The sequence below is a fragment of the Durio zibethinus genome, chromosome 17 (assembly GCF_047325235.1).
Source record: "Durio zibethinus cultivar Kanyao isolate XHJ-2024 chromosome 17, ASM4732523v1, whole genome shotgun sequence".
NCBI lineage: Eukaryota > Viridiplantae > Streptophyta > Magnoliopsida > Malvales > Malvaceae > Durio > Durio zibethinus.
In genome coordinates, this window is record NC_143178.1 from 465,344 (window position 1) to 492,141 (window position 26,798).

The 26,798-nt window shown below is 40.3% G+C and overlaps 1 non-coding gene and 6 pseudogenes across 1 annotated transcript; all 7 read left to right on the top strand.

Annotated features, from left to right (window-relative positions):
• Nucleotides 1–3,009: 3,009 nt before the first annotated feature.
• LOC149513916 (18S ribosomal RNA) lies at nucleotides 3,010–4,110 on the top strand (annotated as a pseudogene).
• A 1,225-nt stretch (nucleotides 4,111–5,335) lies between these two features.
• Nucleotides 5,336–6,001, top strand: LOC149513917 (18S ribosomal RNA; annotated as a pseudogene; the record flags this gene model as incomplete).
• Nucleotides 6,002–6,299: 298 nt separating this feature from the next.
• Nucleotides 6,300–6,454, top strand: LOC149513918 (5.8S ribosomal RNA). The gene has a single exon (XR_016329456.1). It is a non-coding gene; the product is annotated as a 5.8S ribosomal RNA (ribosomal RNA).
• A 254-nt stretch (nucleotides 6,455–6,708) lies between these two features.
• On the top strand, nucleotides 6,709–8,412 carry LOC149513919 (25S ribosomal RNA; annotated as a pseudogene).
• Nucleotides 8,413–16,837: 8,425 nt separating this feature from the next.
• LOC149513920 (18S ribosomal RNA) lies at nucleotides 16,838–18,641 on the top strand (annotated as a pseudogene).
• Nucleotides 18,642–18,930: 289 nt separating this feature from the next.
• On the top strand, nucleotides 18,931–19,086 carry LOC149513921 (5.8S ribosomal RNA; annotated as a pseudogene).
• Nucleotides 19,087–19,317: 231 nt separating this feature from the next.
• On the top strand, nucleotides 19,318–22,700 carry LOC149513922 (25S ribosomal RNA; annotated as a pseudogene).
• The last annotated feature ends 4,098 nt before the right edge of the window (nucleotides 22,701–26,798 follow it).

Here is a 26,798-nt window from a genome sequence, read left to right on the forward strand (position 1 = left end):
ACGTTGAAGTCTTGATCATTGCCTGTACCACTATTTTAGGCTAGTTCCCCATGACCTGGACCTCTAATATGCCTCAAGGCATGGTCCCCTAAGCTATCAAACTATGTCCCACTTGAACTGGAATAGCTCTTTGACTTAGAAAAAACCTATAGACCTAGACCAATTTGTCAACCATGGAACATACACATACCTTGAATGCCATTGAAACATGTTAGCCTTTGGTCTCGGCACATGTTTCAACCATTATTGGCACATGTTAGGCCATACACCAAGCACGGGTATCCTGGGCTCGAGCCATGCACCATGCACACCATGACTGGGTAATAGGTGGGTTTAGGCACATCTTCATATTTCTACCATGTTAATGCCATTTTTATGGCTTATAAATTCATATAAGGCCTCACTAGTGCCAGCACCTAGGCCTGGCTTAATTGTGCCAAACCTAAACACCATACCTAAGCCTCTGGAGTCTTGATCACTACTCATAACACTATTTTAGGCTAGTTTCCCATAGCTTGGGCCCTAAGTAGGCCTTAAGGCCCGATCTCTTTGCCATTTAGGCCCTATCTTGCTAGAACTAGAACTGTTCCTTGACTCAAAAAGAACCTTAGGGCTTAGACCAGCTTGTGAACTCTGATGCAAGCCCATCCTTGATAACCATCATGACATGTTGGCCCTTAGTCTTAGCACATGCTTCAATCACCATCGGCACATGCTTACCTTTTGTGCAAGCAGTTCTATTAATCACCATTGATATATGCTAGGTTGTACACCATATTCGAGTATCCTGGGCTTGAGCTATGCATAATGTACACCATAATTGGGTAGTAGGTGGGTTTAGGCACATCATATTTCTGCCATGCCAATGCCATTTTTATAGCCTATAAATTCACATAAATGTTTACCAATGCCCGCACTTATGCCTAGTTCAATTCTGCCAAAGCTGAACGTCGTGCTTGAGCCTCTGAAGTCTTTATCATTGCCCATACCATAATTTTAAGCTAGTTTCCCATGACCTGGGCCTCCATTAGGCCTTAAGGCCTAGCCCCCTAGCAATCAAACCCTTTCCCACTTGAACTAGAACTACTTATTGACTCAAATAGAACCTTTGGGCATGGACTAGTTTATGGACTATGACACATGCACATGCCTCGACCACTATCGAGACATGTTGGCCTTGGTCTCCACATAAGGTTCAACTGCCATTGGCACATGCTAGCCTTTTTTATGGGCAGTTTCCTCAAACACCATTAGCATATGTTGGGTTGCATACCAAGCATGGGCTCGGACTACGCACCATGTACACCTAGACCAGACAGTAGGTGGGTTCAAGCACATCTTTATATTTCTGCCATGCCAATGCCATTTTTATGGCTTGTAAATTTATATAATGCTCACTAGCGCCTGCACTTGGGCTTGGCTTAATTCCGTCGAACTTGAACATTATACCTGAGCTACTAAAGTCTTGATCACTACCCATACTACTATTTTAGGCTAGTTTCCCATGACCTAAACCTCTAGTATGCCTTAAGGCTTAGTCCCTTTGGCTATCGACTCTATCCTGCTAGAACTAAAACTGATCTTTAACATAAAAAGACCCTTAGGCCTAGACAGCTTGTTGTCCATGGCATATACACATACCTAAAATACCATCAGGGGATGTTAGCCCTTGGTTTTGGCATATGCTTTAACCACCATCCATACATGTTGGCCCTTTGGGTAGGTAGTTCCATCGAACACCATCAGTAAATGCTAAGTCGTACACCAAGCACAGTTATCCTAGGCCTGACATGACTGGGTAATAGGTGGGTTCAAGCACATTTTCATATTTCTACCATGCCAATGCCATTTTTATGGTTTGTAAATTCATATAATGCTCACCAGCACTCATAGCTAGGCTTGGCTCAATTCTATCAAACCTAAACACTAGGCTTGAGCCACTAGAGTCTTGATCATTGCCTGTACCACTATTCTAGGCTAGTTACCGATGACTTGGACCTTTAGTATGCCTTCAAGCCTAGTCTCCCTGGTTGTTAGACCCTGTTCTACTAGAGCTGGAACTACTTTTTGACTCAAAGAGAACCTCTGCACCTAGACTAGTATATGGGCCATGACATATGCACATGTCATGATCGTAAATAGGACCTGTTGGCCCTTGGTCTCGACACATGCTTTGACCACTATCAACACATGGTTTGACTACCATTGACACATGCTAGCCCCTAGAATGGATAGTTCCCTTGAGCACCAACTACACATGTTGCATTATGCACCATGCGTAGGTACCTTGGTCTCGGGCTATGCACTTTGTGCACGTCTGAGTAGTAAGTAGGTTCATGCGTATCTTCATATTTTTGCCATGCCAATGCCATTTTTACAGCTTGTAAATTCATATAACGATCCCCTAAGCCTTCTTGTGAAGTTTCATGGCACGATGACTTGCTTTCTATTTTTCATGATTTTTAGAATTTTCACAGTTTAAGATTTTTCAAAAATTTTTTTAGAAAAAGTTTTAGACCGATGTGTATGGATGCTACCACTTGTACATAATGGGCATATGAGTGGTGCTATGGTTGTGCTTATTGGTAGGCTTCATGCTTGATGCATAAAATTGTTGACCCATCATCCTCTTCAATCTCCTTCCATATGGTCATCATACCTTGGGGGCACAATTAGGATCTTATGCTACATACCTAAATCAATAGAAATAGGATGTCTTTCAATCCTGCATCCATCTTATGTCCTTAAGGGCTATGGGTCAAACCTTAATTATGCCCCATGTCCTAATTGTGCCTCTTAAACCTTTGTGGCCATACTGGTGCACTGGTGTTCAATCGTGCTCTTAGATATGGAACATTTTGTGGGCATAGGCTCTTGGCCCTTATTCATCCGATGCTATGCATTTTACATGCTCAACATGTATGATGCTTGTGCTTTGTGTTGGCTCTTTCCACTATTCAGTTAGTGTGTTGAGGTCTATGCAGTGCCAACATCTTGAAAGAACACTACTTAGTTGATTTGGCTAGTAGTAATACGCTTGTCTCAAAGATTAAGCCATGCATGTGAAACTACGAACTAATTCAGATTGTGTAATTATGAATGGCTCATTAAATCAATTATAGTTTGTTTGATGGTATCTATTACTCGGATAACCATAGCAAAGAGCTAATATGTGCAACAAACCTTAACTTTTGAAAAAGATGCATTTATTAGAAGAAAGGTCGAAGCGAGCTTTGCCTATTGCTTTGATAATTCATGATAACTTGACAAATCGCACAGCCTTTGTGCCAATGACGCATCATTCAACATTTTCCCTATCAACTTTCAATGGTTGGATAGTGGCCTACTATAGTGGTGATGGGTGATAGAGAATCAGGGTTCAATTCTAGAGAGGGAGCCTAAGAAATGGCTACCACATCCAAAAAAGGCAACAGGTGCATAAATTACCCAATTCTAACATGGAGAGGTAGTGACAACAAATAACAATATTAAGATTTATGAGTCTGGTAACTAGAATAAGTACAATCTAAATCCCTTAACAATGATCAATTAAAAGGTAAGTCTGATGCTAGCAGCTGCAGTAATTCTATCTCTAATAGCGTTTATTTAAGTTGTTGCAGTTAAAAAGCTAGTAGTTAAAACTAGGGTTAGGTCATTTGGTCTGCCTCACAGTGAGCACTAATATACTTATCCTTACTATCGATGATGCACTCCTAACCTTAATTGGCTAGGTTATTCATCTGGCACTATTACTTTGAAGAAATTAGAGTGCTTAAAGTAGGCCTACACTTATATACATTAGCATGGGATAACATCATAGGATTTTGATCCTATTGTGTTGACTTTCGGGAACAGAGTAATGATTAATAAAGACAATCAAGGGCATTCATATTTTATAGTCAGAGGTGAAATTATTAAATTTAAGAAAGATGAATAATTATAAAAGCATTTGCCAAGGATGTTTTCATTAATCAAGAAAGAAAGTTGGGGGCTTAAAGATGATCAGATACTATCCTAATCTTAACCATAAATGATGCTGACCAGGGATTGGTAGATATTACTTTTAAGACTCTGCCAGCACCTTATAAGAATCAAACTCTTTAGGTTCTGGAGAAAGTATGGTCGTGAGTTTGAAACTTAAAGGGATTGATGGAAGGATACCACCAAAAGTGAAGCTTGCAGCTTAATTTGACTCAACATAGGGAAACTTGCCAAGTCTAGCCATACTAAGGATTGATGGACTAAGAGCTCTTTCTTGACTCTATTAGTGGTGGTGCATGGCCATTCTTAGTTGGTAGAGCGATTTGTCTAGTTAATTCCACTAACAAATGAGATCATAGCTTGCTAACTAGCTATGCAGAGTTGATCCTTCAAGGCTAGCTTATTAGAGGGACTATGGTCACTTAGGCCAAGGAAGTTTGAGGCAATAATAGGTCTACAATGCCCTTAGATGTTCCAAGCCACATGTGTGCTACACTGATGTATTCAACGAGTCCATATTATTGGCCAACAAGCTAGGTGATCCTTAAAATTTAATCATGATGGGGATAGATCATTGCAAATATTGATCTTCAATGAGGAATTCCTAGTGAGCACGAGTCATCAACTTACATTGACTACATCCCTACCCTTTGTACACATCGCTCGTTGCTCCTACCAATTGAATGTTTTGGCAAAATGTTCAAAAATAGAGAGGTAGTGACAATAAATAACAATATTAGGCTTTATGAGTTTGGCAATTAGAATGAGTATAATCTAAATCCCTTAATGAGGATCCGTTGGAAGGCAAGTCTAGTGCCAATAGCTATGGTAATTCTAGCTCCAATAGTGTATATTTAAGTTGTTGTAAATAAAAAGCTCATAGTTGGAACTAGGGTTGGGTCATCTTGCTCACCTTATGATGAGCAACAATTTACTTGTCCCTAGTATCAATAATGTGATCTTGGCCTTATTTGATCGAGTCATTCCATTGGCATTACTTTGAAAAAATCAAAGTGCTTAGGTAAGCCTACACTTGATACATTAGCATAAGGTAACATCATAGGATTTCAATCCTAATGTGTTGGCCTTTGAGATCGGAGTAATGATTAATAAGAACAGTAAGGGCATTCATATTTCACAGTCAGAGGTGAAATTCTTGGATTTATGAAAGATGAACAACTATGAAAGCATTTGCCAAGGATGTTTTCATTAATCAAGAATGAAAGTTAGGAGCTTGAAGATGATCAAATATTGTCCTAGTGTCAACCATAAATGATGCTGACTATGGATTGATGTATGTTACTTTTAGGACTCTATCAACACCTTATGAAAAATCAAAGTCTTTAGGTTTCGAAGGGAGTATGGTCGTAAGGCTAAAACTTAAAGGAATTGATGGAAGAGCACCACCAAGAGTGGAGCTTACAGCTTAATTTGACTCAAAACAAGGAAACTTACCAGGTCCAGACATAGTAAGGATTGATAGATCGAAAGATCTTTCTTAATTTTATGGGTGGTGTTGCATGGCCTTTCTTAGTTGGTGGAGTGATTTGTCTTGTTAATTCCATTAACAAACGAGACCTCAGCTTGCTAACTAGCTACACAAAGGTAATCCTTTGTGGATAGCTTCTTAGATTGACTATGGCCACTTAGGCCAAGGAAGTTTGAGGTAATAATAGGTTTGTGATGCCTTTAGATGTTTTGGGTTGCATGCACGCTAGACTGATGTATTCAACGAGAGGTAATCTTTAAAACTATCATCATGATGGGGATAGATCTTTGTAATTGTTGGTCTTGAATGAGGAATTCCTAGTAAGTGTGAGTCACTAGCTCATGTTGACTATGTCCTTACCCTTTGTACACATCACCCATCGCTCTTACTAATGTAATGGTTAGGTGAAGTGTTTAAATCATGGCAATATAGATGGTTCATTACTCATGATGTTATAAGAAGTCTACTGAACCTTATCATTTAGAGGAAGGAGAAGTCATAACAAGGTTTCTTTTGGTGAACCTACGGAAAGCTCATTGTATAAACTTGCTCAATGAACAACCCACAAATGCGTTAACAAAACACTGAGGGGATGAGGGTGCCTTTGTGCCTTGAGCCCCTTGTGACCCAGGGTGTGCATAACGATCAGTTTGTTTCACCTCTTAGGTAGGTGAAATGATTGATATCATCACTTATAGCTAAATAACAAACCCCTAGCATGAATCGCACCATGAAAGTGAAACAAAAAAGAGAGCATGTGCCATCAACATCCCTTCATAGTGTGTGTGCAAGTGACATCGTGACTCTTTTTATCCTAAAAAATCAAAATAACTCTCAGCAATGGATATATTAGCTTTTACAATGATGAAGAATGTAGCAAAATGTGATACTTGGTGTTAATTACAGAATCTTGTAAACCATCAAGTCTTTGAACACAAGTTGCACCCAAGCCATTAGGCTGAGGGCATGTTTGGTTGGGTGTCATGCATTGTCTCCCCTTCCAGCCCCTCGCCCATCAAGCTTTGGTGAGAGGGGTTGAAGATAGCATTCTGTGATCTCATCGATCATAATTGGCCCAAAAGTAAGTCCCTAACAATGATAGCACTGTGACCATCGATGGTAAAGCTCTTTAGGTGCCTCGTCTATGGTGACGTGCGATTATTGTCCATCTGACCCCATCGGACCCCCTACATCACTCGATCAATGCTGGTATCATGACTCTAGGTCAAGCAGGATTACACAGTAAGTTTAAGCATATCAATAAGCTAAGGAAAAGAAACCTACCAAGATTCTCCTAGAAATGATGAGCAAATCGAGAAGAGATCAGCTTAAGAATTAGGCACTCATGACATCCGAATTATAGTCTAAAGAAGTATCCTCACTAGTGGACTAGGCCCAACTCCCTTAAAAAGGGATGTTAGAGAGGGTGAAAGCCCCGTTGTGCCTAGACCTTTTCACACCACATGGCACTATCAATGAGTTGGGTTATTTAGGAATGCAACCCCAATCAGGCAATAAATTCTATGCAAGGCTAAATATTGGTGAAAGATCGATAGCAAACAAGTACCATTAGGGAAAGATGAAAAGGACTTTGAAAAAAGAGTCAAAGAGTGCTTGAAATTTTTAGAAGGGAAATGGATGAGAGCCAATGATACACCCCAATCAGATGTGGAAAGGTAAGAGCTAGTCCACTGATCGGCTCTAAGTGTGGACTAATGTAGGTCGCGATGGTGGCCTAAGCTCAGAGTTTTGATATGCCCACAAAGACATTGTCACTATGGTCATGGAATGCAACATGCACTATCTTGACATGCCACATCACCTATGTGCTCTTGACATTAGCCTACGAGCTACCCATTCAGCCTATCTTGAAACACAAGCCAAAGAGTCTGATATGTGTGTGAGTCAATGGGCTAGAAAACCCATAAGGCAAAGGAAGCTAATTGCAGGATCCCTCACGTGTGCACTACCAATAGACCTTGATCTTCAGAGAAAGGCTTGAGTGTGAACATGCCTGTCAGGACGCAAAAGATGGTGAACTATGCTAAAGCAGGGCAAAGCCAAAGGAAACTCTAATGGTGGCCCATAGTGATACTAACGTGTAAATTGTTCACCTAACTTGAGTATAGGGACAAAAGAGGAATCAAACTGTCTAGTAGTTGTTTCCCTCTAAAGTTTCCTTTAGGATAGCTGGAGCCCTTGGTGAATTCTATTAGGAAAAGCCAATGATTAGAGGCATCGGGGGCATAATGCCATTGGCATATTCTCAAACTTTAAATAGGTAGAATAGCATAGCTGCTTTGTTGAGCCATGCCACGAAATCGAGAGCTCAAAGGGAGCCAATTTTGGTAAGCAAAATTGACAATGTAGGATGAATCAAAAGCCATGTTATGGTGCCTAAATGCATGATAACCTAGAACCCACAAAGGGTGTTGATTGATTAAGACAGTAGAACTATCACAAAACCCAAGGTGTGAGTACAGATGGAGTGGCCATCAGTGTAGATCTTGGTGGTAGTAGTAAATATTCAAATGAGAACTTTGAAGGCTAAAAAAGAGAAAGGTTCCAAGTGAACGACACTTGCACATGGGTTAGTCAAACCTAAAAGATGGGGGAAGCCCATTTGATAGCGTGTGTAGTGTGAGCTTCAAAAGGAAATTAGGTTAAAATTCTTGAATTGGGACACAACGGCTTACAACAACGTTAAGAAGTCCGAAGATGTTGGCAGAGGCCTTAGTAAGAGTTATCTTTTTTATTTAACGACCTACCCACCCTGAAAATAGCTCAACCAAAGGTAAGGTCTAGTAGCTGAAAAAGTACTGCACATCATACGGTGTCTAGTACACCATTGGTGGCCCATGAAAATTTAGAGGAGTAAGTGCCATCCATGCCCTATTATACTCATAACAGCATCAGGTCTCCAAAATGAATAACCTTTGGTAGTTAGAACAATATAGGCAAAGAAAGTTAGCAAAATGGATTCGTAACCTTGGGAAAAAGATTGGGTCTGAGGGCTAGGCATAGGGGTCCCAGTCCCGAACCCACCGACTACTGGTGCACTACTTGAGCTGCTCATCGAGTGACAAATAATCGATTCAAAACTTCTACAAATAGGGGGAATCTAACTATTTAATTAAAACAAAGCATTATGATGGTCCTTGCAGATGCTCATATAATGTAATTTCTGCCCAATGCTCTGAATGTTAAAGTAAAGAAATTCAACCAAACGCGGCTAAATGGTGGGAGTAACTATGACTTTCTTAAGGTAGCCAAATGCCTTGTCATCTAATTAGTGACGTACATGAATGGATTAACAAGATTTCCACTGTCCTTGTCTACTATCCAGTGAAACCACAGCCAAGGGAATGGGCTTGGCAAAATCTATTGGAAGAAAAGACCATGTTAAGGTTGACTCTAATCTAACTTTTTGAATGACTTAAGAGGTGTAGTATAAGTGGGATCCCTTAGGAAAAATTGAAATACAACTACTTTTAATGTTATTTTACATATTTCATGAATCGAAGGCTGGGCACAACCTTTTCTTTTAGACCCAAGGTCAGCTTCAACTGATTAATTCGGGTAAAATACATTGTCAGGTGAGGAGTTTGGCTAGGGTGGCACATTTGTTAAAAGATAACACAAGTGCCCTAAGATGAGCTCAACTAGAATAGAAAGTGTGGTCTCTGCAAATGACTTAAATATGTGATAAGGTGTTGTAAGCAACCAAGTGGCCTTGCAAACACAATCCATTGAGATTCAGCCCTTTGTCACTTTGATTCATCCATTCCCCCATGACACCCATTGAAGTCCTCTCACTTGATTTTTTTACACCACACCCCTCTAAGGTTAGGGATGAATAGTGTTCTCCATTGCAACTGATTTAGTTAGGTGATGACATCCCTTCCTTGAGCATCTAAGAACATGACAACTAAATGCCCTTAGTATCTGTTACAGTGGTGGGCTTGCCCTTGGTGCAAGCACTTGCCTTGAACTCCATCGGCGCACCCTAGCCCTTAGTCCAGGTTGTTCCCTTAAGCACCATCGATAGCATTTGGCCTTTTGTTAGTGCAGGCAATTGTATCCAACACCATTAACAAATGCTGGCCTATTATTGCCTCGAACACCATCAGTAAATGTTGGCCCTTTGTTATGGGATGTTGCCTTAGACACCATTACTAGATGCCAGCACTTGCCTCTATAACTATTAACGTAAGTAGGCCCTTGGTACGAATTGTTGCCTCAGACACCTTTTGGTAGATGCTAGCATTTGGTGCAGTATGTGTACCATGAACCTCTCACCCAAGGCACTTGTCTACCCCTCGATCATCATCAGCACCCAATGACGCTCGGTGCATGTGTCCGGGCTTTGGTCTTAAGTCAAACTTTATACGACCTTAGATATGAAATTGATTTCATCTACGAAACTCAACCTACAAAACTCAATTGCTTAGCATAATTCTAGCTTGTGAAAAATTATGCTATAGTACTAGGCCTTCAAGAAGCCCACAACTTTGATCCTCCCAGAACTGTGTTTAGGTGTGCATACATTTAGGTCTAATTGTGCACCTATAACTTGGTCATCAGTGCTTGTATTTAGGGTTCACCATGCACTCGCATCTTGATCATTAGTACCAACACCTGAGTCTGATTATGTGCCCACGTATCCCTCACCAGTGCCCATACCTAGTTCTGGCTCAATTATGCCAAACCTAAACATCATGCCTGAGCCTTTAGAGTCTTGATCACTACCCATACCATTGTTCTGGGCTAGTCCCTTGAAACCTGAGCCTTTAATAGGCCTCAAAGCCTGGTCCTTATAGCTGTTAAACCTTGACCCACTAGAGCTAGAACTACTCTTTGACTTGGAGAAAACCCTTTGGCTTGGACCAGGTTGTAGACTGTGACACATGCACATACCTCAACCACCATCGAGACATGTTGGCCCTTGGTCTTGGCATATGCTTAGACCACCATCAGCACATGTTGGGCCATGCATCATGCACGGGTATCCTAGACTCGGGCAACACACCATGTGCACCACAACTAGGCAATGAGTGGGTTTAAGCATATCTTCTTATTTTTGCAATGCCAATGCTATTTTTATGACTTGTAAATTCATATAAGCGCTCACCAGCACCTGCAACTACACTTGCACCTAGGCTTAGCTCAATTATGCCAAACATGATCACCATGCCTAAGCCTCTGGAGTCTTGATCACTACCCATACCACTATTCTGGGCTAGTTTCCCATGACTTGTGCCTCTACTAGGCCTCAAGGCCTGATCTTTTTGGTTGTCAGACCCTATCTTGCTAGAACTGGAACTGCTCATTGACTTAGGGAGAACCTTAAGGCTTGGACCAACTTATGGACCATGACACATACACATGCCCCGAGTACTATTGGGACATGTTGGCCCTTGGTCTCGGCACATGTTTCAACCACCATCAGCACATGATAGGCTGTGCACCACCACAAGTATCCTAGGCCTGGGCTGTAGGTGGGTTTAGGTCATATTTTTACCATGCTAATGCCATTTTTATGGTTTGTAAATTCATATAAGCACTCACCAGTGCTCGAACTTGGGCCTGACTTAATTCTACTAAACATGAATATCATGTCAAAGCCTTTAGAGTCTTGATTGCTGCCCATACCACTATTTTATGCTAGTTCCCCATGACTTGGGCCTCTAGTAGGCCTTAAAGCCTGGTTTGTCTGGCTGTTGGACATTGTCCTGCTAGAACTAGAACTACTCTTTAACTCGAAGAAAACCTCTGGGCCTAGACTAGTGTGTAGACTATGACACATGCATATGCCTCAACCACCATTAAGACCTGTTGGCCCTAGGTCTTGACACATGCTTTGACCACCATTATTACATGTTGGCACTTTGTGTGGGTAGTTCCCTCGAACACCTTCGGCACATGCTGGGCCATGCACTATGAATAGGTATCCTAGCCCCTTACTATCTACCACGATTGAGCAATAGGTGGGAACAAGTGCATTTTCATATTTTTACAAAGCTAGTGCCTTTTTTATGGCTTGTAAATTCATATCAGAGCTCACTAGCATCTGCACATGGGCTTGGCTCATTTTTGCCAAACTTGAACACTGTGCCTGAGCCTATAGAGTCTTGATCACTGCTCGTATGTTATGAGTCAACCTTGTAGAGGGCCATAACCAGGCATAGGATGTCATGAGTCACCTAAATATAGGGCCATGACTAGGCATAAGATATGCCAAATAAGAGGATAGATGTCATATACTAGAAAAAAATGTCCCCATTTCAAACATTGTAATGGTTCTAGGTAGCATAGCTATAAAATCTCTTAAGCTCTTTAAAGAGGGTGAGCAGTTGGCATAATACTAGGCTACCTCATTGGCTAGGATATTGAACTATCCTTGGTTGACTTATATGGAAACATCCATCCAAGTGTCGCATGGTCTATTGCTTCATTGAGAGAAAGCTTAGTCCATGACATATGGTATTAGAGCACTATCAAAAAGTGCTAGAGATGGCTATAAGTGGTGGATTTAATGACTGACAGAGGATCGATGAGCTTAAAGCCACAATGGTTGCCTTTAAACCTTATGTGGTAACTTATGGTTAACTGAGGTAGATTGAGATATCCCAGTGAGAGTTGTCTGATACTCTACATAGCATAGGTGAGAAGACCAGAGATGCTTTGAGTGTCGTTTAGAGAGAATTTGATAAGCTTAGGGCCCAAGTGAGTGTGCTATAAATGGCTATGGCCAGGTCAAGTTCTAGCTCAATAGAGAAAAAGAAAAGGGCCAAAGTGTTGGAGCCTTGATGTTACGAGGGGGCAAGAGATGCCAAAGAGCTTGCAAAATTCTTATTTGACATAGAAAAATAATTTTGAGATGTACACATAAAATCAAAGGAGGATAAGGTTACAATGGCTTTAATGTACCTTCATAGGGATGCCAAGCTCTAGTGGCATTCAAAATTTGTAAATGATGAATGCCTTATCAAAACTTAGGTGGATCTTAAGCAAGAGTTGAAAAACCAATTCTTTCTTGAGAATGTGAAGTATATGGCCCAAAGGAAGCTTTAAGAATTTGTGCAAATGGGAATGATACAAGAGTTTATGAGGAGCTTTCCTACCCTAATGTTGGACACTAAAGACATCTTTATAAAAGACAAGATGTTTTATTTCCTTGAAGGCCTCAAACCTTGGGCTAAGATAGAATTGCAAAGACAAAAGGTGCAAGATGTGGCCACAGTGATGGCTGCCATTAAACATCTTAATAACTGTAACAATGGGCCCTAAAAAAGAAAGAACCTTCAATCAAGTGGTAGTAACTCTAACTTTGGGAATAAGAGAAAGATGGTTAGAATATACTGACCCTTTTATAGGGGATCAGATAAAAGGCCTCCTAGTTGAGACGATACCCAACCCAAGGTAAACAACACATTGAATTTCAAGTTAAAGCAACTGCTAGCTTGCTTCTTATGCCAAAGGCCACATTGGGTGACTAAATGCCCACATAGAGATGCCCTTAATGCTTTAAGATCCTCTCTCAAAAGTCTTTCAAAGTGCCTGAAACTATCAAAGAAGTTGAAGACGAGCTTGTGAGGATGGGCTCATTATGGTTTCTTAGTGCTTGTTGTACCTAACTAAACATGATAAAAAAAAAAACCTGGGAGAAGTCTGATATATGTGAACTTAGTACTTAGTGGTAAAACCACAAAGGCCATGATAGATACAGGTGCAACTAATACCTTCATCACATCAGAGGATGCAAAAAGGTGTGGTTTCAAGGTTAATAAGGACTGTTGGTAAATGAAAATGGTTAACTCACCAACCTTTGCAATTAGTGGAAGCTCCAAGAGTGTGATGACCAAGTTTAAGCCATAGGAAGGAAATGTAGACTTCACAGTATCCCTCATGGATGACTTTGATGTTGTCCTAGGATTGGACTTCATGATGTTGGCTCAAGCAATCCTAATTCCCACTACTAGTTTTTTATTGTTCTTTGGGGAGTGCTCGCATATTGTGCTAGCCATAATCCTCTCTAAGGGTAGGAAGAAAATGATTTTAGCATTACAATTCAAGAAAGAGGTAAAGAGAGAAAAGCCTTTCTATGTGGCCATGCCAATTTACAAAGATTAGATTGAGCTAGAATTGATACCTGATGAGGTGTAGAAAGTATTGAAAGAGTTTGAAAATGTGATGCCAGAGCAATTTCCCAAGGTCTTATCTCTTCGAAGATTAATAGACCATGAGATTAAACTTCTCTCATGAGTTAAGCTACTAGCTTAGGCCTATATTGCATGGCTCTATTAGAGTTGGCTGAATTGAGAAAACAATTAGATGAGCCCTTACAAGCCGAATTCATTAGGCCATCGAAAGCACTATTTAGGGTACCCACACTATTTTAGAGAAAACATGATGGGAGTTTGTGGTTATGTATGGACTACAAGGCCTTGAACAAAGTCATTGTGAGAAACAAATATCCTATTCCTTTTATTATGAATTTGTTTGGTCAACTAAGCTAGGCCAAGTACTTCTCCAAATTAGACTTGAGATTGGCTATCATCAAGTCATAATTGTTGACGAAGATGAGCTAAAAACCACTTGTGTAATGCAGTATAGTGCATTTTAATTTCTTGTATGCCTTTTGGATTGACTAATGCCTCTGCCACATTTTGTACCTTGATGAATCAGGTGGACCATGACTAACTTGACAAGTTTATGGTCATCTATTTAGATGGCATAGTGTTTTATAGTTCTACAATGGAAGAGCACCAAAAGCACCAAGGGCACCTGTGTCTTGCATTTTAAAGACTACAAGACCATCAACTATATATTAAAGGGGAGAAATGTGCATTTGCTCAGACCAAGATTCACTTTTTGAGCCAAATTCAAATGGACATGGAAAAAGCTAATGCTATTAAGGAGTGGGCAACACCAAGTGAACTCCTATCATTTTTGGGATTTGCTAACAATTATAGGAGATTTATGGATAGGTACTCTCATACAATCACAACCCTTATTGAGCTATTGAAAAAAGAGTATAAATGGTGTTGGACAAGTGAATGTCAAGAGGCTTTTGAGGGCTTGGAAAAAACCATGATGAAGGACCTTATCATGGCTCTCCATGACATTGGGAAGCTTTTTGAAGTTTTAAATAGATGCATTTGATTTTGCTTTTAGGGGAGTGCTTTTGCAAGAACAGTACTCGATAGCATTTGAAAGTTGAAAGTTGAGCAAAGCTAAAAGAATATATACGTTTTAAGATAAAGAACTCTTGGTAGTAATCCATGGTGACATTATTTATTGGGTTCACAATTTGTAGTTAAGATAGATAATGCAACGGTTAGTCATTTTCTCACCCAGCCTAGGCTCATGGCTAAGCAAGCTAGATGGTAGGAGTTTCTAGCCAAATTTAAATTTTGTTTTGAACACACAACTAAAAGAACCAATCAAGTGGTAGATGCATTAAGTAGATGGGCAGAGTTGGCTACCCTTAGGAGAGTCACCTCCATGGTGGATAGTAAAATCACAATAGATATTTGTAAACTAATTAAAGATAATCTGAATAAAGACCATAAGCTATTGCCATCTTGAAGCTAGTAGAAGAAAGGAAGTCCAAGTACTTTTAGTAAGAAAATGGGGTCTTCTTGACCAAGGGTCCTTGGTTGTTTATGTCAAAAGCAGGAGGTCTACGATGGATGGTAATGAGGGAATGTTATGACACACCATAGGTAGGTTACCTTGGTTTGCAACATATTTTGGCTTTACTAAAATAAGGCTATTATAGGCCTCACATGCGATAAGATATGATAGACTATATGAAAAGTTACTTCATTTGCTAATAGAACAAAATTGAAAAGAAAAAACTAGCAGGTATGCTCGAACCATTATCTGTGCCTACAAAACCATGGGAAAATATCTCCATTGACTTACTTTCCTAAAGTTGTTGATCTTGGGTCTATCCCAATGGTGATTGATTGTTTCTCAAAATATGCTATGTTCATTACCACCTAAAAATATTACATCGCGGAAGATATTGCTCAGCTAATATTTAAACATGTAATCAAGATTTGGGGCCTCCCTTAAACCATTATTAGTGACAGGGATCTAACATTCACTAGGCTATTCTGGAGAGAGCTTTACAAGATCTTGGGATCTTAACTCAACATCTTTTAAAGTTATCACCCTCAAACTAATGGTCAAACCGAACAATTTAATAGGTTGTCAGAAGAGACTTAAGATATTTGTTCAAGCTAATAAGAAGAATTAGCTTTTATTGTTGGATGTAGCTCGGCTTTATTTTAATTCCAATAAGTGTTCGTCTGCAAACAAGAGTCCATTTGAAGTGGTCACTAGATAACTACCAGGACTACTGTATATATCCCTTGAGCTATATTGAGGAAAAAATCTAGGAGCCTTCAACTTTAGCCAAGAATGGAGACAAAACACAAAAATTGCACAAGCATACTTAGAGAAGACATTAAATTACATGAAAAAATGGGTAGATAAGGGCCGAAGGGCACAACAATTCAAAGTTAGTGATCTTGTTCTTGCCAAACTAGTGTTCTAACAAACCAAGTTCCTAAGGAAATAGGATTATAGGTTGGTGCATAAATATGATGGTCCATTTAAGATTCTTTCCAAAGTGGGGAATGCCTCTAACAAAATCAACCCACCAAAATGGGTAAAGGTGTATCCAATGTTCCATGTGAGCAACTTAAAGCCCTAACATATAAACCCTATAGATGCAAGTCATGGTGAATCAACCAGGGCTGCCAGGACCATGAAGCCACCATCAAAACATCAAGTTGAAGAGATTTTAGCTAACAGGGTACCCCGAGTATCTCAAAGAATAGTTCATAAATATTTAGTGAAGTGGGAGGACTTAGGATCGAAAAAAACTAGTTAGGAGAGACACCATGACCTCTGAGCATTACAGCTAAATATTGAAGAATTTTAGGTGAATAAGTCAATGAAGGCATTGATAGAATAGGTGGGGGAAAATGTCATGAGCCAACCTTGTATAGGGCCATGATTGGGCATAGGATGTTATTAGCCACCCATGTATGGGGCCATGATTGAGTAGAGGTGCTAAGAGGGATGATAGATCTCATGTGCTAGAAAAAAGTGTCCCTATTTCAAACATTGCAATGGTTTAGGTAGCATAGCTATAAATTCTCTTAAGCTCTTTAGAGAGAGTGAGCAATCAGTGTATTGTTAGGCTGCCACATTGGCTAAGATATCAAACTAAGCTAACTTATGTGAAAGTGTCCATCCAAGTGCCACACGGTCTATTACTTCATTTTGGCTCTCTCTACCACTCAGTCAATGTGTTAAGGCCCATGCGGTGCCAACGTCCCAAAGGAATGTGACTTGGTTAATCATGTTAATAGTCATATGCTTGTCTCAAAGATTAAGTCATGCATGTCTAAGTATGAACTAATTTAGGTTGTGTAATTATGAATGGCTCATTAAATCAATCATAGGTTGTTTGATGGATCTACTACTCGAATAACCATAGTAATTCTAGAGCTAATATGTGCAACAAACCCTAACTTCTAGAGGGATGCATTTATTAGATAAAAGGTCGATGAGGGCTTTGCCCATTGCTCTGATGATTCATGATAACTTAACAAATCGCATGGCCATTGTGCCAGCGATGCATCATTTAAAATTTTGCCCTATCAACTTTTGATGGTAGGATAGTGGCTTACATGGTGGTGATGGGTGATGGAAAATTAGGGTTCAATTCTATAAAGGGAGCTTAAAAAATAGCTACCACATCCGAGGAAGGCAGTAGGTGCATAAATTACCCCATCCTAACATGGGGAGGTAGTGACAATAAATAACAATACTAGGCTCTGTGAGTTTGGTAATTGAAATGAGTATAAACTAAATCCCTTAACAAAGATCCATATAAGGGCAAGTCTTATGCCAACAACCATAGTAATTCTAGATCTAATAGCATATATTTCAGTTGTTACAGTAAAAAAGCTCATAGTTGAAACTCAGGTTGGGTCATCAGTCCATCTCACAGTGAGCACTAATCTACTTATCCTTATTATAGATGATGCCCTCATGGCCTTAACTGGCCAGGTTATTCCTCCAGTGTTGTTTTTTTGAAGAAATTAGAGTGCTTAAAGCAAGCCTACACTTGTATACATTAGCATGGGATAACATTATAGCATTTCGGTCCTATTATGTTGGCTTTCGGGATCGAAGTAATGATTTACATGGACAATTGAGGGCATTCATTTTTCATAGTAAGAGGTGGAATTCTTTCATTTATGAAAGATGAACAACTATGAAAGCATTTACCAAGGATGTTTTCATTAATCAAGAATGAATGTTAAGGGCTTGAAAACGATTAGATGCCATTCTAGTCTTTACCATAAATGATGTTGACCAAGAATCAAAGGATGTTACTTTTAGGACTCCACTAGCACCTTATGAGAAATCAAAGTCTTTGGGTTTCAAGGGGAGTATGATCCCAAGGTTAAAACTTAAAGAAATTGACTAAAGGGCACCACCAAGAGTGGAGCAAGCAGCTTAATTTGACTCAACATGAGGAAACTTACTAGGTCCAGACATAATAAGTATTGACTGATTGAGAGCTTTTTCTTGATTCTATGGGTGGTGGTGCATGGCCATTTTTAATTGGTGAAGTGATTTGTCTAGTTAATTCTGTTAATGAACAAGACCTCAGCCTACTAACTAGCTATAAGAAGGTGATCCTTCATGGATAACTTTTTAGAGGGACTATGGCCACTCAGGCTAAGGAAGTTTGAGGTAATAATAGGTCTATTATGCCCTTAGATGTTTTGGGCCACAAGCATGCTACACTAATGTATTCAACTAGTCTAGAGCCTTGGCTGACAAGTTTAGGTAATCTTTGAAATTTCATCATAATGGGGATAGATCATTGCAATTATTAGTTTTCAACGAGGAATTCCCAGCAAGTGCAAGTCATTAGCTTATGTTGATTAAGTCCTTGCCTTTTGTACACACTGCTTGTCACTTCTACCGATTGAATGGTCTAATGAAGTGTTTGGATCATAATGATGTGGATAATTTACTGCTTGCGACATTGCAAAAAGTCCACTAAACCTTATCATTTAGAGGAAAGAGAAGTCGTAACAAGGTTTTTATAAGTGACTTTAAAGAATGATCATTGTTGAAACCTATTTAATGAACAACTTGTGCATGCGTAAATGAAACATCAAGGGGGTGAGGGTGACTCTATGCTTGGAGTCCCTTTTAGCCCTAGGCGTGCATGATGGTCAATTTGTTTTGCCTCCTGGGTAAGTGAAATGATCGATATCATCCTTCATGATGGAATAATGAACCCTCGACATGAATCGTGCAGAGGAACCAAATGAAAAAGAGTGTATGTGCCATGACCATCCTATTTACAATGTGTTCATAGGCGTTACCATGACTCTTTTTTCATAAAAAACCAAAATGACTCTCGACAAATGATATCTTGGCTCTTGCATCAATGAAGAACATAGCAAAATGTGATACTTAGAGTGAATTTCAAAATCTCATGAACCATCGCATCTTTGAATGCAAGTTAGACCCCAAGCCATTAAGCCGTGGGCATGTCTGCCTAGGTGTCATGCATCATCACCCCCTCCAACCCCCCACCCATCAGGCTTTGGGTGAGAAAGCAAAAGATGGCCTCCTATGATCTCATCAGTTGTGGTTGGCCCAAAAATGAGTCCTCGACAATGATAATGCCATGATTATTGGTGGTAAAGCTTTCGATATGCCTCATCTTTAGTGATGCACATTCATCATCCATCTAGACCTCATCAGACCCTCTGCATTGCTTGGTTGATGCTTGCATCATGACCCTAGTCAGGTGGGATTACCTATTGAGTTTAAGCACATTGATAAGCAGAGAAAAAGAAACTTACCAAGATTTTTTTAGTAACAATAAACGAACTGAGTAGAGCCTAGCTTGAGAATCGAGCACCCATGGTAGTTTGGAAAAGCATCCTTAATAGTAGACTAGGCCAAACTCCCTTGGAAGGGGCACCAAGAGGGTGAGAGCCCCATTATGCCGAGACTTTGTCACACCAAAGGCATTATCTATGAGTCAGGTTGTTTAAAAATGCAGCCCCAATTGGGCTATAAATTTTGTGTGGGGCTAAATACACTCGAGAGATCGATAGCGAACAAGTACCATAAGTGAAAGATGAAAAGGACTTTGAAAAGGACTTTGAAAAGACAGTCAAAGAGTGTTTAAAATTATTGAGAAAAAAGTAGATGGGGCTAGTGATGCACCCTAATCGAATGTAAAATGGTAAAAGATCAATCGATCGATCTGTCGATCAGCTCGAGGAGTGGACCAACTTAGGTCATAGTAACAGCCCAAGCCCAAGCTCTTGATATGCCTTTAGAGATATTGTCACCATGATTGTGGAATGCAACACACACCACCTTGGTGTAACTTGGTACCCACATGCTCCTAACATCAACCTGTAGGCTCCCAATCTAGCCCATCTTAAAACATGAACTAAAGAGTCTGACATATGTGTAAGTCAATAGGCTAGAAAACCCATAAGGCATAAGGAAGTTGATTGGTGGGATACCTCATGGGTGCACTGGCTACTAACCTTGATCTTTTAAGAAGGGTTTAAGTGTGAGCATGCATGTCAAGACCTAAAAAATGGTGAACCATACCTGAGCAAGGTGAAGCCAAAAGAAACTCTAATGGAGGCCCATAGTGATATTGATGTTGAAATCGTTCATCTAACTTGGGTATAGGGGCAAAAAACTAATCAAACCATCTAGTAGCTAGTTCCTTTTGAAGTTTCCCTTAGGATAGCTGTACCATTAGTGAGTTCTATAAGGTAAAAACTACTGATTAAAGGCATTAGGGTTGCAATGCCCTTGACCTATTCTCAAACTTTAAATTGGTAGGATGACGCTGCTACTTCATTGAGCCATGCCATGGAATCAATAGCTCTAAGGGGGCCATTTTTGGTAAGCAAAATTAGCAAGGTGGGTTGAACTAAAAATCGAGTTACAGTGCCCAACTACATGCTAACTTAGAACCCACAAAGGGGTTGGTCAATTAAGATAGTAAGATGGTGGTCATGAAAGTCAAAATCTACTAAAGAGTATGTAGCAACTCACCTACCAATCAACTAGACCTAAAAATGGATGGTGCTTAAGTGTGTGACCTATACCTAGCTGTCGGGGAAAAGATTGAGCCCTGATGAGCAAGAAGGCAAGGTGATCATTGCAAAACCCAGAGTATAAGCCTAAGCAGAGCAACCGTCGGTGCAGATGTTGGTAGTGGTAGCAAATATTCAAATAAGAATTTTAAAGGTTGAAGAAGGGAAAGGTTCCATGTGAACTAAACTTGCACACGGGTTAGTTGATCCTATGAGATAGGGAAAATTCATCTGATAGCACATCAGTGTTAGCTTTAAAAAGGAATTAGGTTAAAATTCCTAAACTAGAATGTGGTAGCTAATAACAACATTAAGGAGTCTAGAGACATTGGTGATGGCTTAAGAAAGAGTTATCTTTTTTGTGTAATGGCTTGCCCACCCTAAAAACAGCTTAGCTAGAGGTAGGGTCTAGCAGCTAGAAGAGCACCGCACATCATGCAATGTCTAGTGCACCATTGATGGTCCTTAAAAATCTAGAGGATTGAATGCCATCTGTGCTTGGTTATACTCATAATCGTATCAGGTCTTTTAGGTGAATAGTCTCTAGTAGATGGAATAATATAGGTAGGGGAAGTTAGCAAAATAGATCTATAAGCTCAAGAAAAAGATTGGCTTTGAAGGCTAGGTATGGGGGTCCCAGTCTTGAGCCCATTGACTGTCATTGCACTACTCTAGCTATTCCTATGGTGTGAGTAGGCCATAGCTTACTAGCTGAGGGATGGACTAGGAATGCCTCCCTTGTGGGCCTTCCTCGAATGATGAACAATCAACTCAAAACTAGTATAGGCAAAGGGAATTTGACTATTTAATTTAAACATAGCATTATGACGATCCTTGTAAATGCTCACACAATATGATTTTTTCCCAGTGCTCTGATTGTCAAAGTGAAAAAATTCAACCAAGCATGGGTAAATGGTTGGAGGAACTATGACTCTCTTAAAGTAGCCATATGCCTTGTCATCTAATTAGTAATAGGCATGAATGGATTAAAAAGATTCCCACTATCTCTGTCTACTATCTAGTGAAACCATAGCCAAAGGAATGGGCTTGGTAGATTCTGTGGGGAAAAAAGACCCTGTTGAGCTTAACTTTAGTTCGACTTTGTGAAATGACTTAATAAGTGTAGGATAAGTGACAGCCCTAAGGTGAAATTGAAATACCATAACTTTTAATGTTATTTTACTTATTCCATGTATCAGAGGTGGGGTATGACTTTTGGACCTAAGGCCAACCTCAATTGGTTGATCTTGGTAAAAACATTGTTAGGTGGGGAGTTTAGCTGGGGTAGCATATCTGTTAAAAGATAATTAAATGTCCTAAGATGAGCTCAATAAAAATAGAAATATCATGTGAAATAAAAGGGTAAAAGCTCATTTGATTATGATTTATAGTATGAATATGAATCATGAAAGGATGGCCTATCGATCCATTAAACCTTCAAAATTTCTAGCTAAAGGTGTCAAAAACGTTACCTCAAGGATAACTGGCTTGCGGCAGCCAATCTTTCATAGTGACATTGCTTTTTCATCCTTTGATGTTAGTTTTTCTTGTATTATGAAGTAAAATTCATCATGTGTTTAATTTTTCACCCACCAATAGGGAATGTGAGCTTGGTTTAGACCATCATGAGATAGGCTAGTTTTGCCCTACTGATGGCAGCATCGCAATAGTAATTCAACCTAGTATGAGAGGAACCATTGATTCTCGCAATTGGTAATCGCACTTGGTTGAAAAGTTGGTGGCGTGAAGCTACAATGTGCTAAATTATGACTAAATGCCTCTAATTTAGAATCTAGGCTAGAAATGATGCATGCACCTATTGCCTAATTGCTAACCTATAATAGAGGCCGATGCCCTCTAAGGGCATATGTCATAGGTGTAGGCCCTGCAATAGACAAGCCACACAGGCCTCCTTAGAGCTCAATTCCCACTAAGTGATGGGTAGAATCCTTTGTAGATGACTTAAATATGTGATGGGTATTGTAAGTGGCAGAGTGACCTTGCTGCCATGATCCACTAGGATTCAACCCTTTGTAGCTTTGATTCATCCCCCCCTACTACTCCCACTAAAGTCCTTTCACTTCATTTTTTTTACACTACACGTTTCTAGGGTTAGGGATGAATGGTGTTATCCCTTACAACCAATTTGGCCTGGTGATGACATTCCACCCTTGAGTGTCCAAGCAAACGAGAATTGAATGCCATTGGTATTTTTACAAAAATGGACTCACCCTTGGTGTAGGCACACCTTTGGTGTGGACACTTACCTCAAACTCTATTGGCACATGTTGGCCCCTGGTGTAGGTTGTTGCCTCAAACACCATCACAATATCTAGCACTTGGTTGGTATGCGCAATTGCATCCAACACCATTGGTAGATGTTGGCCTATTGTTGCCTTAGATGCCATCAGCAGATGCTAGCCCCTTGGTATGGGATGTTGCCTTAGACACCATTGCTAAATGCTGGCACTTGGTGTAGGCACTTGCCTCAACCATTATTAGCACAACTAGGCCCTTGGTATGGGTTTTTACCTTGGACATCTTTTTGGTAGATGCTGGCACTCAGTACATACTCCATGAACCTCCCACTAAAGATACTTGTCTGCCTCTTGATCGCCATAGGCACCAAATGACACTCAATGCATGTGTCATGGGCTTCAATCTTGAGCCAAACTTTGTACGACCTTGGATGGGGGATTGACTTTGTCTACCTAAGTCAGCCTACAAAACTCAAGTGCCTAACACAATTCTAGCTTGTCAAAGATTGTGTTGTAATACTAGGCCTTCCATAAGCCCATAAATCTAATCCTCTCAAGACTGTGTTTAAGCATACTGACACTTGGGTTTGATCATGTACTTACACATTGATCATTAGTGCCTGCACATAGGTCTGTCTATATGCCAACACCTCCACCATCAATGCCTACACTTTGGTTTGATTGTGTGCTTGAGCATCACTCATCAGGGCCAGACCTAGGCCTAGCTCAATTTCACTAAACCTGAACACCATGCCTGAACCTCTAGAGTCTTGATCACTTCCCATACCATTATTCTAGGCTAGTTCCCTATGATTTGGGCCTCTAGTAGGGCTTAAGGCCCAGTCACCCTAGCTAACCTTATCCTACTAAAACTAGAACTGTTTCTCAACTTGGAGAGAACCCATGTGCTAGGACCTACTTGCAGACTATGATCATCCACATGCCTTGATCATTATCGAGATATGTTGGCCCTTGGTCTTGACACATGGTTCAACCACCATCACCACATGCTAGCCCTTTGTGCAGATAGTTCTTTTGAACATCATTGGCACATGCTAGGCTACATACCATGTGTGGGTATAAATAAGGGCCCTTCCCCACATTTGTAGTTAACAGGAGATGCAACAAGAGAAAGGTAAGAGGAACCAAGTCATAGACTTAGCCATATTAGAGACTTAAGGTAGACATTGGAGTCATTATATGGTCATTAGGCAATTGTACATAGCATCAAGTAAATAGAAATACAATTGCCTTAACTCTCTTTTTTAGATTTCTACCAAGCTCCTTGGAAGCCAATGGAATGCACAACATAAGTGTTTAGAAAAGAGGCTGACTTATGTCCATGAATGGTAGTTTCTAGCCTAAGGTTGCATAGGTGCTAGGCTTAAGCCCCTGGCCCATGACAATTGATATCAAAGCAAGTTTTGACCAAGGGGGATTAGAACCTTTGTTATGACCAGTGTTGATGCTGGTTTGAGTTGTACAAGCAATATGTGTGCTAATGTGCTACTTGTGATGATTGCTTACATGTGGGGTTGCATAGTGTGGGCATTATTGGTTGTTGGTGCCAAAAGTAGGGCACAAAGACACTTGAGTGCTCATAAGGATGTGTGAAAGATCCTTAATTCTAGCTTCACAATTATGGTTAAGTGAACGGGTTATGTGTATTAGGGCCATCCACCTATGTGTAAAGAAAGAAAGGCTAGTTCAAAGGAGAGGCTGTCATCCATGAAAACCTACTTGAGGACACCAAGGATCATATGCAAGTGCTAGACTTAAAGTGTGAGGAGTCTAAAAAAGGGTAAACGCCATGGGTAAAAGGTAAGTAAAGTGGTAGGGTATGGAACTTAAAGTAAGAGTATTGCCATTACTGAGTTAGTGGTCGAGGCTAAGTGCACTAAGTCTGCACAGCCCAACGGTAAGTGTTAAGCCCAAAGACAAGGGCTTGAGTTGGAAAGATAAGAGTAATGATTCCTCAAGGGAAGAAAAGGCCAATGAAAAACAACAGCATCGAAAGGCAAAGACTAAGGGTTCGGTTTAGGATAAAGGTATAGTGACCATGTCTTTTAACTGCTTCTTGTGCTTAGGACTATATACGGCCAATGAACACCTAGAGTGGAAGAAGCTTGGAGCCATTATGAAGACTTAGGGAGAGTCCAATGGCAAGAGTTGCAATGGTGATTAAGCCAAAAAGAGGAGATCTCTTAGGCTCCTAATGAAGGTAAGGTACATGTGGTTGTGGAGAGCCACTGGCCTAAAAAATGGATAGTTTGTCAAAGAAAGTGTAATGGCTTAGCCATGAGCATTACACACCCAGCACCGGTGTGCCCTGCACATCTCGAAGGGTCTATTAAGTGTGGGAAAAAGGTAAAGACCCTATGGTGCAGAGGAAAGGGTAATGGCACATCGAACATAGAAGTGCTACACTTTTCAACATACCAGGATTTGTGGAAGCCTACAAGACATGAGTGCTACATACCCTAAAAGGTCCATTAAGTGTGGGGAGAGGGTAATGACATGTCACTAGCTAAGGCATTGCATGCTTTGACAAGCATGGTTTTATAGGAACCACATTAGGATCATGATCAGACCAAAAGATGACTGTGAAGGTGTACCGAGAACCATCATGTAGTAATAACCATAATATGCAAAAGACCATCAAAATAAGAGTGGGACATCGATCCACCATGTACATATAGTGAAGGAATAAGATCCCCTAGTAATGAGGGTATTGCTAGAATGAGTAGGAGAGAATGTCATGGTCTGTATGCAAGTCCTAAGCTAAAACGGTTAAGAGACGCAGCTTATTCAAGTTGGTATGGGTGAAAGACTGAGAAGTATCAAGACCAAGGTCTTTAAGGCATATATGAGGCCCGAGTGTGTGGACCAGGACCTAAGCTAAGGTACAAGAGCATGGCAAAGTGAGTTGCCTAGTGCCAAGAATGGGGATTTCTCATTGTAAGGATCTAAAATGGCCCAGAAGAATGGCATTGGCAAACAAGCACAGCAGGCTCTAGATTAGCTTAGAGACAAGCCATGTTCATAGGACAAAAGATCCTGGAGAAGCCTAGAGGCTAGCCAACTGTATAGGCACTAAGGGTTCCAAAATAGCCTAGCATGGGAATAGTTACGAGTACTGTAGCCCAGATAAGAAAGGCTCTGAAGGCCTTAGCTACGTATAGAGTAGTGACTAGATGGGGAAAGTTCTGGCAAAGCACTTAGTGAGAGTGCTTGGACTCTACCAAACCCAAGGCTTAACAGGGAGCTTGGAATAAGCTTGACTCTACAAAGGCCTTAGTTGACCTAAGAAGTGTCTAATGGCCATGGAAGGCTCTAGAAGGCCTATAAAGGTAATACACTTGGATCAATAAGGGCCATATGTGCTGGGGAGGCCTAGGTATAAATAAAGGCTTCCCCCTTATTTGTAGTTAACAAGAGAACCAACAAGAGAAAAGTAAGAGGAACCAAGGCATAGACTTGGCCATATTAAAGACTTAAGGATAGACATAAGAGTCATTACAAGGTCATTGAGCAATTGTACATAGCATCAAGTAAATAAAAATTACAATTACTTTAACTCTTCTTCCTAACTTTCTCCCAAGCTCTTTGAGAGCTAGTGGAATACACAGCATAAGTGTTTAGCACAGAGTTGGAAAAAAGGCTAACTTAAGCACATGGATGGTAGTTTGTAGCCTAAGGCCGAATGCATACTAGGCTTAAGCCCCTAGCCTTTGATAATTGGTATTAGACCAGGTTTCAATCGATGGGGATTAGAACCTTCATTATGAGCAGTGTTGATGTCAGTTTGAGTTGTACGGGTAACTTGCATGCTAGTGTGCTACTTGTGATGATAGCTTGCATATGGCATTGCATGGTGTGGGCATTATT